This window comes from Myzus persicae, unplaced genomic scaffold (assembly GCF_001856785.1).
Source record: "Myzus persicae strain clone G006 unplaced genomic scaffold, MPER_G0061.0, whole genome shotgun sequence".
Classification (NCBI taxonomy): Eukaryota; Metazoa; Arthropoda; class Insecta; order Hemiptera; family Aphididae; genus Myzus; species Myzus persicae.
The window spans coordinates 62,217-76,554 of record NW_019103952.1 but is presented as its reverse complement, the minus strand read 5'-3'; positions in this window follow the sequence as shown (position 1 = coordinate 76,554).

Below are 14,338 nucleotides of genomic sequence, written 5' to 3'. Positions count from 1 at the left end.
GAAAACAGCTATCTGCTGTTGTAGTTCTTGTCAAAACTTTAGAACAATAAGAATAAAGAATCGGTTATAGGTTATAGCAACGTATTGTTATTGAATCTATATTAGCAGTTAAAATGCATACCTAATAATTTGTACTCAATCTTTTTATGTAATCGGTTCCAATGGCTATTGGTTTGTATTTGCCATTCTCTAATTTCACAAGTGGTTTATTCATTAAAAAAATATATTTTTCACAAAATTTCAACAGTAGAGTTATACCACAAAAATTGCTAGATACTTATTTTGAACTGTAATATTATATTTACTTATCTGAAGTATAAATTTATAACATTTACCCACATATTTTAATTTACCAAAAGAAAAATTTACCATTGAATAAAATATTAATAGGTATGTGATTTGTAAATATTTAACATTCAGAACACTGCTATTCTGCACTGTCTATATTTTAACAATTGTTTTGATTGATACATATATATCGATATATGAATTATAGCACCAACAACATCACATTTTATAGGTTCTGTTGCTCTAATTCATACATAAAGATTTATTAATTATTTTTAAGGACAGCAATATAGGCATTGCTTTTAGATTAGTTATCATTTCACGATTTAACAAATTTACGAAAGAATAAGTTGAACTGCAAGTCAAAATATATTGAAATAATCAAACAATAAAATAACTATTCGACGAACTAGTGAGTAGTGCCAGTAGTGGATAATGGATATAGTGGGTATACTTACTGACCTCTTAAAAGTCGAAGCTGAAATTTTCATGAATCATCTAGCTTAAGTAACATTTTGCCAAATAAATTATTCCATTATTACACCATAATATATTTTATGGAGAATGGGTCGTTTATTCGTTTGCACTATTGGTGCGATGATCACAACGAGTGGTGAAGTAGTTGGACACTAGATCGAGCTAGTAATATGTACATATGTATTAAAATATTTATTTGAAATTTGTATTAATATTTTACCTCGTATTTTATAGTACTAAAAATCAGCATCTAGTTTTTAATTAGATTCTTAGTGGAGAGTAGATTGTATAATTGATTTTACAATATGTTTTATCTGAGGACTGAAAGGATCAATTTTTATTATATTATTATGCTGAGCGAAAGTTAAGTCAGGTTTTAAAATTACAATAATAACAAAGGAAAAGTCCTTTAAAAATAAGATTGAAAGTTTAAAATTATTTAACTAGGTACCAATGTTGCAAACACTATTTTAGATTTTGAATAAAGAGAAATGTACCTAAATTGGTTTTAAAATAGTTTTTTGTTATTTATTATTTTTAATTTATTATCATTAAGATTACATATAGGTAGAAGCTATCAATTTCCAACTTCGATATTAGCGAAACGAGACAAGTGGTCGTCTGTCTTTTATTTATATTTATTTACTTTGTTATTGTATAGGTGAATAGAAGATTACTGATTATACACTGATAATGCAGATGATATTACTGTCAATTCGATCTTGACAGTTAAAATTTTTAGAAATAGACCTGAACACAAAATACTAATTACAAAAAATTATTATTTTACTTCCAGGTTCTTCTAGTGGAGTGAACCGCGATAACAGTTTGTTTTGAACCGTCGTCCTTATCAATCGCTAACGCGACGTCACACAATTAATTATTGACGAACTTTTCACTAATAATATTCTTGTAATCAGAATGATTTTTCCCCGCATTTATACGTTTCATTTGCGTAATTTAATATTTGCATATAATATTATACAATATGAATAGGTGCAGTCGTTGGTGCGGCTACGATGCAGCGATGGCTGGCGTAAAGTGACGAGGCGATCGAGGAAGAAGAAGAAAAAAAAATAATAGTAATTGATGGATACAAATTACATTCCGGGACCGTTTGCGTCTTCTATAATAACGCCGTCAAAGGCCAAGACACGTGGAAACAAATTAACTGACGGTCCCCGAACATTATTTTAACCGTCTCCCGCTCGTGCGTGTTGTAAGTCCCTCTCCGTCCGCCGTTTTCCGAGGTGTTATTTATGTTCACGATTTGTAACGCCTCCGTGGCGGACAACACGAAAAGTACGGTCGGTGCTAGTAAGTGGAGAACGAGAAGGAGAAGACGAAGGAGAAAAAAACAGATATATTTTAGTAAAAAGGAGCGCGCGAGGAGGAGCGGCGGCTACACGGCCATATATTTCACGACCCGAACGCGTACAGTCCCCGAGGAATTTTTCATCCTTATTTTTAACACATTTTCGCGTTCTAGATTATTTTTGAAAACACTCCTCCGCCGCGGTTAATTTACTGCCCGTTCCGTTTGTCGTAATGCGCTATCAGTCTCGCTTGTAGGTTATGTGTTTGTTCTTCTGTGTGTGTGTGTGTGTGTGTGTGTGCACGTCTGCACATAACAGCGTTGTCGTGTGTGGAATATTTTTAAGACGCGTCGAGTTTATTATTCATTACAAACAAAAATTATTTATATATTAAAATTACATCATCAGTTATTGCATGTCTGCAATTACACAACAAGCTTATTTGTTATTTTCCAATTTACTGTAGAGAAAAACCATAAAAACAAATTAATGGTCGAGTATGGACGACTTCTGTTTTGTTATATTACTTACTTAACTTCAAGTCAGTAAAATATTTATACTATAGGTATACTAATTACAAGTTATCATATTATATATAACAATGAATAAACAAATGTTTTTCTATACTTTACTGTATAGGTAAATAAATGCTATTTATATTTCTTTACCATATGTTATAGGTATTTAATATTTCCTATTATTTTTGTATAGGTGTATACAATGCCTATATTATATTCATTTTTATAACATATTACATTCGTAAAAAAAATCAATGGGATTCAGTTGATTCGATCATATTATAGCTTATATCCTTATAATTATATATGTTACCGTGAATGCCCTATCAATAGGTAAACCTAGGTTTTACTATTTAAATTCTTTATACAAAATAAAAATGCATCTTAAGTTGTAATCATACCCCAAACATTTTTGCTTGCAACGATTAATAACAATTATTTTGCGAATATAAATTTACGACTGCAATGTGTTGCAGGGACTTGCATTTTATCAGCAGGTGCCATAATGGTACAACATGTGCAAATAAATAAAAATTTTGAATAATTATTTCTAACTATCCACCAATTTTACTAATTTTTATGAAGAAAAAAAATTTTTTTATTTATTTTTAATGATTTTGTTTTTAAATGATTTTTATTTTGTATAAAGAATTTAAATAACTGTCAGTAGTTTGTTTTAATAATATATAATTATAATTTTTAAGCAGCTTAAATGTTATGTGTCGTGTATTGATCAGCTTTTACTAAGTCAATTTGTATATCCGAGGATGTACACAACGTGTTTAGTAAAATCTCGAATAAAATTTAGAATTTCAGCATTTACTGAGTACAAACAGTAAAACCTAGCAATTAGCATTAACTAGTAAAACCTAGGTTTACCTAGTGATCGGGCATTTACGGTAACATACTAACATATACATATTAATATAAATTATAAGCCATTATTCAGTATTCACATAAACGTTAAGCCTTCAAAGCGTAAAATACTTTGGATATTCTTTGGTTCAAATTGTTGTTAGTTTTCGTTTACAGTTCATCATATACCTATATAATCTTGTTTTTATCATTGATAGTAAAATATTTTAAAATATTTAATGTTTCTGTATAATAATATGACTATTTACTATTTAGATTATAATTTTTTAACGCAATACTTTGTAGTGAATAGGTACCTCCATTAGTCTATCAGGTACCTGCCCAGTATTATAATACGATACAAAATCTTTAATACTATTTGGGACCTGTTAAATGCAAATATACCTATGCATGTGGACACCACGTCTAGGGAATAATATGTAATATTTTCGTAGTAAAATATTCCAATTATTACATGTACCTCTTTCGAGCTAATCGCCAGCATAATATTCTCTGCCGCAACCTGCGGTCACGTCCATCACCAGCTGTAAATACATACGCATAAACGTATTCACAGCACACAGGTATATAAAGAACGGAAGCTGTGGTGTTTGACTTTAGGCTTCTGGCCCCGTTTCATCACACGGTGCACGGGGTCGGAGGGAAGTGTTGTGGCGATAAGTTTAGCAGGCGCCGAAAAACGTGTTATTTAAATAAGTAACCACGTCGACGCGACGTTCGAGATGAAAAAAAAGGCCGTAAAAATAACAAAAACGTCAAGGGGCGAGAAAAACGGAGAGAAAACGGGGATGGGGGAAAAAAACGAAAAACGGGGAAACTGGTCGGAATTAACGAAAGTGTTTCATATAGCTGTCCATAAAACAACGCAGTCGTGACACGGGGGCCGCTGGGGAAGATATTGCAGAAGCGTATATACATGGGTATATAATATATATGTATATCTATTGTATATGTATATGTATATTGTATATGTATATACGAGTACGGGACCGGGCCGGTTGTGCGGCGGCGGTTGGAAAACCTCGCAGTAAGTTATAGCCGATCGTAAATAATTCCGGTGTCAAGAGTGGCGATATATTTTTCGTGTTTTCCCCCTTGTTGTCGTACGGCGAAGATTTAATTTATGTGCCGCTCCTCGGCACCGGCGCTGGCGGTGTAGGCGGCCCCCCCCGAAAGGGATGAAAATACAGAGGTTTTTATTGAAAGCCGGGATTGACCTTTCGGAGGCCGGTACATAAATCCCGAACGGGAGCGCGCTCACAGCACGCCGTATATAATATATATATGTATACAGTAAAAATATAGTGTTTTCGAGCCAATTCGTTTTTGTCTCGGTCTCTTATAATAAGAGCAGTCTACCCGTACGACTTTTCATCGACGCTTTACGATGCGTTTTATAATATAAAATATTGTATAACACCGTAGTGAATCCATATACGTAAATTTTAGGACATAGGTACCTCCAATGTACGATGGCTACGAAATATAACTCTCACAGTCTCACGTCACCTGCACAATATCATATTATTATTGTTGCGGTATTCTTACAGTCATTTTGTAAACTATTTTTTCGCCAGTTTGTACATAGATACAGAAAAACCGACGACGACTAAGCAATCACGTATCGAGTCCATAAACGGCTTTTAATATTATGCTATGGTTTGGAACCGATTCCTGCGGATTTCAAAATTTAATGTTTTAGATTATAATTTCGGATTTTATTTTAAAATTACATAAAAAAAGATTTGAGTTCCAGTAAATACACAATTAGTTTTCAAAGTGTAAAATACCATAAGATAAGCAAAAACCGGAGAAGTTAGTCTATTGTATATACTGCGCAGTATAGGTCTTAAGTGTATTCGTCGTTGAGTAGGCCACTGTGATGGAAGTGTTAGATTTAAATTCAATGATGAATGATTATAACATATTAAAATCGATTCTAGACTGGGGTCTATACTTGTGTAAACACAATATAAGGTAATTTGTTTAAAGACAAAATATTAGTTGACAATCTTAATGGCAAAAAAAAAAAAAAATTTTAATTTTAAGTACCTGCTATTAGAAATAGCTCGGATATCAAAGTTAGTCCAAATATTTAATCTTTAATATTTTTAATTGAAAACAGAATAAAAAAAATTGTTTGAAAAGTAGGTAATCGTTATTTTAAGGCTGAAACGATCCAACATCCAACGATCCAACTATAGGCGTATGTCTAAATTTGAACTTCAAACGCGCGAATGTAACAAATTGCATTGTGTTTCTATTTTTCAAATCACTTCCCCGTCCATAAAATAAATATTTGTATAGTAATTAGGTATATAGGTATTTATAAATATTGTGTTTATTCAATTATGCCACACGGCTAGGAACAGTGATTAAAAAAGAATCTTCAGAAAATCTTTCATCTGGAATGTATAGAACCCTGTTAAAACCAAAATCTTTATTTGTATCTGACATCACCTAAAGTAAAAACCCTTGAATATTCCACTTTGAGGGTGGTTTTAGTTAGTGAATTTGATCTAGTTGGTAATGTTCCGAGGGCCAAAAACTATATATTGTACAATGTATATAGTTCAGATCATATATAGGTATGTAACCCACAAAGGCATATACTCGTTGGACGGACATTAAAAGCGCTGACTGTATAAATGAACTTAATAACGATAAAAAGTAGAGACGGCAAATCCGACGGAATTAACCGCACAGCTCGGAATTATTATGGGTCTCGCGAGGTCGTGTGTAGAGATTTTTAATTTAATTAAAGCTCGCCTGGAGGATTTTCCGGCGGCGCTGCAACGCGTATACCTATAGATATCTGGAACATAGCCAACCTGTGCGGTTTTCGGATCTTTTTTTCACCGGCACAATAATATTCAGCGGAAATGAAATTATAGGTATATAATAATATATTATAGGTATATTTATCATGAAAAATACGAGAGCGGGTTGAGCTGTTAAAATTAAATTAAACCGACCGCATAATATGACCCGTGTGTGATTTACAATACGATGATATTTAATTTTTTTTTTTCACATTAAACATCACAATATATATATATATATATATACCTATATAAATAATAATTTAATAATGATAATAAAAATACCCCATATATACACGAACAAAGGATTCGGCCAGAGGGAAAAAAATCTGCGCTTATTGTCGGCGCCGAGAACAAAAGGAATCTCACCGTTCACTCGCCGAGTGGTTTTGACGTGTTGGCGGAAATTTAATATACCTATCCCGCGCAAGGTGCACACCGTATGCTTATGTACACACACACACCCACCCACCCCCACACACACACACACACACATACACACATATATATTGAATATTAAAACGTCGGTATATAATGGTGTATGTGTAGGTATCTGGTATATATATATAATAATATATACGATGCAAAGGACTTCGCGCGCGCTGTTTTGGCGGAAGAAGAGCCGTTTTTAATTGGGGAGGCGGACACTCGAACGGATTTTAATACCCCACTCACCTCTCGCCGGCACTTATACAAACACGAAGCGAGTGCACCATTTCTTCCGGGCCGTCGATCCGCGATATCATTCTTTTCATTATTTTTTTTTTCCCAAAGGATTTTTTTTTAACCCAATGAAAGAGACGGCTCTGCTGCTATTTCTGTGTGCAGACCGCCTCGCCGCTGTCACCTTCACCCCCGCGGATGGTGGATATGGGGGTGAAATATTATTATTTTTCCGCAATTGCATTACCGTGGCCGACAGTGCTCGAGAACGTCGAATGTGCTTAATTTTTTTGTTCGCCGTCACTACACAACGTCGGTTGACAAACTTAATTAGGGTACCACCATCGGAATAACGTGCCGGGAAAACGGTGTGCACTATCGCTATGTAGTCTGCAAGAGAGGTTTGACAGATGCGTTCGATAATATTGCACTGAGAGTCCAACACAATATTGGTATATGAACTCGTTGACACGCAATACAATATATTTTATCCTCTTACAAAACCCATTTTCTTTCTAATTATAGAGTGTAATAGGAAATATCAAGCGAAGCGTCAGAAACTTCCGATCAAATGATTTTGCATTACACATTTACACGAAAACCTCAAAAAATGTAATTATCTAACATTATTAATTAATTGATAGCTTAATCAAAGTCACATTGTCACCTACTCCGCCGACACAATGTTTATTTCTTAGAAATTCTGTGAAATGTCATTATTATTGTAGCAGTCCTCAATCTTTGTTACACTAGCGCAAGGTACAAAAAAAGTCAAATAGTTTTTTTTGATTTGTATTTGTTCTCTTTTATTATATAATCTTATTATAGAATGAAGATTTCAGATTGGTATACTTAAACAATATAATATTATACATTATTAGCTTTGAACTACAATTTCGTTTTTTCGATAATAAAATGCGAAAAATACCGCTTTGATCGAAGCATAACTGTCTCAAAGGGTAATCGCCATATAGACTATAATGGAGACATATTACAATACAATTTTGGAGGGTCGACGTTATTCTGGAAACGTTAACACAGTATAGTATGTAGCCTGTACCTATAATAAAATATAATTTATTTATGTGTGTATGATTTAGGGTATTCACAAAACGCATTCGGTTAATATATACAGAGATATCCATTTGAAAAAATGAAAATATAATTCACAAATATTTTATGTATTACTATCGTCCCTAAATGCACGTTAAACTCTATAGTTTTTATACGATTTTTTTTTCTTTGGAGGAGGGTTTTTAGAAATAATCTTATGATGCATTTTAATCATCACTGTGGAATATTTTTTTTATGTAAGGTAAGTTACACGAAAACATACAATGAACAAAATTTAAGTCGATTCTGTTTATTATTACTTATTAATTATAGCTTCGAAACATAAGTTAATTATCCGAAGATTTAATTCCAATATTTTTAATAGTGTGTTGTATTATGTTTGTTTTTTTTTATTATGAGTAATTAATAGCAGTTGGAAATATCGATAGATAAATATAACAAATATAAACAGATATTATGTAATTAATGGAGAATCTTTGATGTTAAATTCTTCTAGTATAGAGTAGCTGTACATGGTTACTGGTGAAACAATTTTTTACCTACTAAAAAATAATTAAAATATCTGTAATAACAGTTTGTAAATATTTACAATTTGCATAGTAAAAGTAAACGTTTACAGTTAATTTGCAAATTTTAAAATCATGTGAAATAAAACTTTTAGTAACTAATAATGTTGAACAAATATGTTAGGTTAGGTTTCCTAACCTTTCCATATTGAGACTTGGAAATACACGAGTTGCTAATATTCATTTGTCATTACTCATCACATATCCTGGAATTAAAAAAAAAATAATATTACATAAAAAGAGACATTATTTAATGTTTTTCAACATGATTATACAAGTAAGAGTTCTAAACTTTAAAATCTAAAGTGATAAATTTGTGTATCTTACCATGCATAATACAATTAAAAATGTAATGATATGTATTACATGTAATATAATTCAAACAATTGAAAATGTAATAATAGATGATTTTAATGGAAATAATTTTCATTGATCAAAGGAATTGAGCCGACGGTTTTATTCTTTAATGTTATTGGTTAAAGGTCAATAATATTTTAATGTATACAGTTTAAAAAAAAATTACAGTATATCTTCGAGAAAATCACTCAAAGCGCCGGACAGTGGAGATTTCAAAAGTTTGCAGGTGCACGGACCATGTAAATCGATGCTTAATATTGCAGTCCAGACGAATTCCGCAGGTAATTAACTTGAGATAGGGTTGCCGACCGTCGCATCCAAGGAATTAAACAATTCGACGTCTTCCGAATTGTCCAACCCGGCAGAAATGTCGAGCCAGAGACTAACGCGGTAACCGATAAATTCTGTAGCGGTTTCAAGCCCTGGTTTCCAGAATATGGTAATCAATGGCGACCGCGATGATGCAAGAACGGACCCAACGGTAACCGCGATCAGTCCTAGACGTCGCTCATTGTGGAGGCAGACGAAGATATTCGTTGGACGAATGTTTTGTTGCGGTGCTATTGACATAGACCGTAAAATGTATAGAATTTATTTTGTTTTATAACGAGTGTTTTTGAACAGCATTTTTGTGTCACGATGGAGTTTGTTGTGTTCACCGGACAATCTGTCCGACGTAATTTTATTATTGTAAAAATAAAAACCGTGTGATTTATTATCCTTGTAATATATTATATATTACATAAATAAAATATAAACTGAAAAAAAATGTATTTATTATCATTGAATTTTTTAACCTACCTTAATTGTGTTTATAATAATATTCTAGATACATTTATAACTTTCTCCTATATCAGAAAGTCGGGCTCACAGCGACGTTGTTTGTCGTTGTAATCTGCAAAAGTTGAATTCGGCCAAACTGTGAAAATTTTCAGGTAGATCATGAATCATGATGATTAGTGGCAAATGATACCATGATTACAACGGTCAATTAGAAATTACAATGATAGACACACGACACAACAGACGCCGTAGCCGTGAACTAGGTAATTAAGGCGGGTTCACAAGTATCTTATAAAATAAAATGCATTAATCAACTAGATTACTCATTCATGATGATAGGTAAGTCAATTTACCATCTATGTGGCAATTATGAATTTATTTCAGTACATTCTGACCATTATTATGTGCTAGGTATTGCTTATCATTAAGCCATCAATGTATACATGTATATTGTATACATATTATTACATCTTCGTATTAAGTTGTACATTCTTAATTCATAATATACGAGTATAATTTCCATAGAGACGGTGGAAAATTACGTCTTAATGCCTTAATGGATTTCAATAGCAACTAGCAAGCATACAGTCGCAGTTACTCGTCAGCAATCTAGTTTATTATCTATATTTGTGATAGCCATACAACTATAGAGGTACGATTAGTTAGACAAATAAATTGCACTGGTAACCAAGGTCATGCTAGAGTTTCATATTATAATAGCAGATTTTTTTTTAAAGATTGTAAAATATGCATTTTATAGTTTTTTAAAGCGCTTTTAATGGAAATACCTAATGTTGAATTATAAGGTCATTAAACTATTACTCACATTAACTATAGGTACTAGGTATTTATAATTCATAATTTAAAAAGAAGTTCTATTTATTTCGCAAATAATAAGCTAGTACTATTAAAATATAAAAGTTACTTACCTTAGTTTAATTTATTAGTGAATTAAAATGTATTGGTAAACAAATTAAATCTATAAACGTAGTTGGAATTGACTCAAGCTTATAGAAATAAATGTTAATATAGTATTTGACATTTTAATGCAGGCTATCAGCATATTAGTTATATTATATTGGAATACAGGCATATAGGTACTTATAGTATTTTTTGAGTGAACAAATATTCGTATTTATTAGATAAAGTTACACACATTAGAAATTTTGCTTTTTAATATATTGATAAGTACAATATATGTACTATACTGAGCAATATTAATAAGGTGATGATTTATAAGTGAATAATAATATGGCATTGAATAGTTGCTTTATGGGAGAAGGCGGTGACACTTCCTATTTGTTCTTATTTTTATTACTATTACTTATTAGTGTAACAAGTCTTTTTAGCATTTCCTTTTCAATCGTCTTGGGTGGGGTTAGTGCGAGTCCCAAAGCAAGAGCGGAATGTCTTATAGAAATGTTTTTCTTCTTCTTGAATAGTTTTTATATGTAAATCACGGTGTACTGTGAAGAGCGTGTGATTAGATATGTATGACAGGAAATTCGTTATTTTGCTTAGGGAATTAGAAAAATATTTCTTAAAAAAACGTTGGCATTAACGTTTTATGGCTCACGGAAAAATGACAACGTATTATAATATCATATGCATGTAAAATAAATGATAATAATAATAATAATAAAGCCTAGTGCATCAGTTTATATTTTAAATAAGCCGAATGGGTATGGTTCGTGACTGCAGCCGCAGCGGTGTGACTCGAGCAAAGAGCAATGACGGACGGGTTATATTACTAATTAGCAACGCGTGTCTTTGGATGTCGACCGGAATCAAATCAATTATTAATACAATTATTATAAATCGAATATTTAACACATGCAGACACAATGCGGGCCATGCCACTAAGCCGCAGAACCGATCACAATCATAAAGCGGTTGTGGCATGAGAGTTAATAATCAAAAATACGGAATTGAAATACATTTCACATATCTACGGTGTATATATATGTACAGTATTGTAGGTATACCGTTCGTAATAAAATATTAATAAATTTTATGTCTCGACTTTCAGACGCATCATGCGTGCACCCATGTCATGCCCATATATTTAACGTGCGTGACGTTTTGTCTACGTGTAATTGTCGCATGTCATTCCGTGACGATCCTTTTCGTGATGGCTAATAATTGTTTTTTTTTTTCGTTATTGCAGTGATCGACGATTGCGGGAACGGCTACAACGGGGACTAACGAATAACGATGATGACAACATATATTTCTCATAGCCGCAGGGTTATTACTATGGTAAAATATCTCGTGGTAGATCTCGACCACACACAAAGTTATAAATTATAATAATAATCTTATTGGCCAACGTTCATGCCATATTATAATTGACTGAGAAATGCGAGTACGTCATACGACCTGCAGCGCAGTGCAGTATTTGTAGAAGATATGTACACAAGCAATTTAATGTCTATTAGGTATAATGTGTACTATATATTATTATATGCACACTTTTGATCCGTATTCGTTTGGCGATTTGTGCAGGACGTATTTATAGTGGTGGCCGCTGGTGACTCATTATTATTATTTAGGAGTATTTCGACGAGGGACCCTAGGTGGCTAATCTTGTAGGGATTTGAGGGCGGCAGAATAAGTGCAACGTCTTCAACCTATACAAATACAACATAGAGCCCATTGTCGTTCGTCAATATTTAGACTCACTATGATGGATATTGTTTTATCGTAAAGTGACTTTATGTTAAAATCAATATTTTATACTAATTATATATTGATTAAATTCATTTTTGCTATCGTGCTTGGTTAAATATTATTGATTTGGTATTTTGATCATAACAATTATTTTATTTTATCTACTAATCAGTTACATGATTACGATTTACAGAAAAGCAGGCTATCGCTGCTGCAGCTTCTGTGGCTACAAAGTAAAATTGATGTGGGTATAGGTTAAATGAAAGTCCAAGAAACTTAAACAATGAAGTATCAAGTGTAAATGAAACTCAAAGAAGTATCTACTTCAACTTTTGACTTAAATTATGAAGCCTTAAATGTAAATTAAATTAATTTGAGTCCTACAACAACAATTATTGAAGAATCGAGGAAAAGCATATTATGCTGTTGGCCAAAACTTGACGCTAAGAAGAAAAACAATAGAAATCAAATAAAATTGCCTTTTGCCGTTACGGCAATTAAGTGGTGGAGGTATATAATGCAAGTAAAGAAAAGGAATAACTAAGAAAAGAAGAAGAACTGACAATAAACTAACAAATAACTACTTATAAATAAAAGCTCAGAGATGGAATAAAAAGAGAAGCGTATCTTAAAGTTGCCCAATAAAAACCCAAAAATAACCTGCAGAAAAGCAAAAATATGAACCAAAAAAAGTTTGCTAATTTGTTTACACTTATCATAAGCTCTCAATTAGGTTTCTATTATCTCTTTAATTATTAGTGGCCACATACTCTTTTCTAATATTATCAAGAATACGGCATGCTAGAGTAAATTGCTATTGAGTGGCAGAATTGAAGGGGTATTATGAGTCTTATGACTTATGACGGAATCTACGCTATTTGTATAAAAATTATAATTAAATGTTGTTAAATATTATAAGCCACTGCTTTATCAACTGCCTATTATACATAACAAATGTATGAAGTAATTCAAATATTTTTAAATATTTCTTATTAACGCCTACTTAAATAAGCTTAAGTATTTCAATTACAACTTTTTTTTTCTGAGACCTAAGTGTATTTTATGTGATTATTGTCCATACATAATAATACGGCTTTAAGAAAAGTATAGTATAAATATATACCTAGGCAAACAATACGTCATATATATTACATCGTAAATAGTACATTGAACACGCCACGTGGCAAATGGTATAAAACATACCCAAATAATATAATATATGCCATATGGTATCCAAAACCGGGTAGATGTATACGACGTATACGTGTATCTTAATCGGGTGGCTGTCGTCATCCCGCACAACCAGCATCATATTATTTATACTTTGTATACCAATCATACTTGCGATTAGCGCTAGTCTCGTGTAGGTATAAATGTATACTGTCATACAATACCGGATAATGTATATAATGTGTCGTGGATTACATTTTTACAATGAACCCTACCGATTTCGTCACTCGAAGTACGAACGATGACAACACGTCGGATGCCGTACAACATACCGCGTACACGATTGTTGGTCGCTTTCGGTCGCAGTGGTGTAGTAAGTTATCCGCACGCTTAATGTTGTTAATATTATAATAAATATCGTGCCGTATAATATACGACGGGATACACAGCACTGGTGCCGACGACGCGTATATTATCATCGTGATCTGTGTGTGCGTTTGAAAATAATAATTTACACAGTTGCCGCCGCCGATGTGATACGGAGCGATTATCATTATATATAATACGTATTATAATTATTTATAATGTTATATACGCAGCGGCGAAAACACACAGCGTCGTCGTCGTCGTCGTCGTCGTCGGGTGCGTTGATTTAGAAACGTGCCGGATGTTTTAAATACACACACGCACGCCCAAAACCAAACTCGCCGTGATTTATCTAGAGGCGGAGGACGATTTATGTCGACAACCAGCTCATT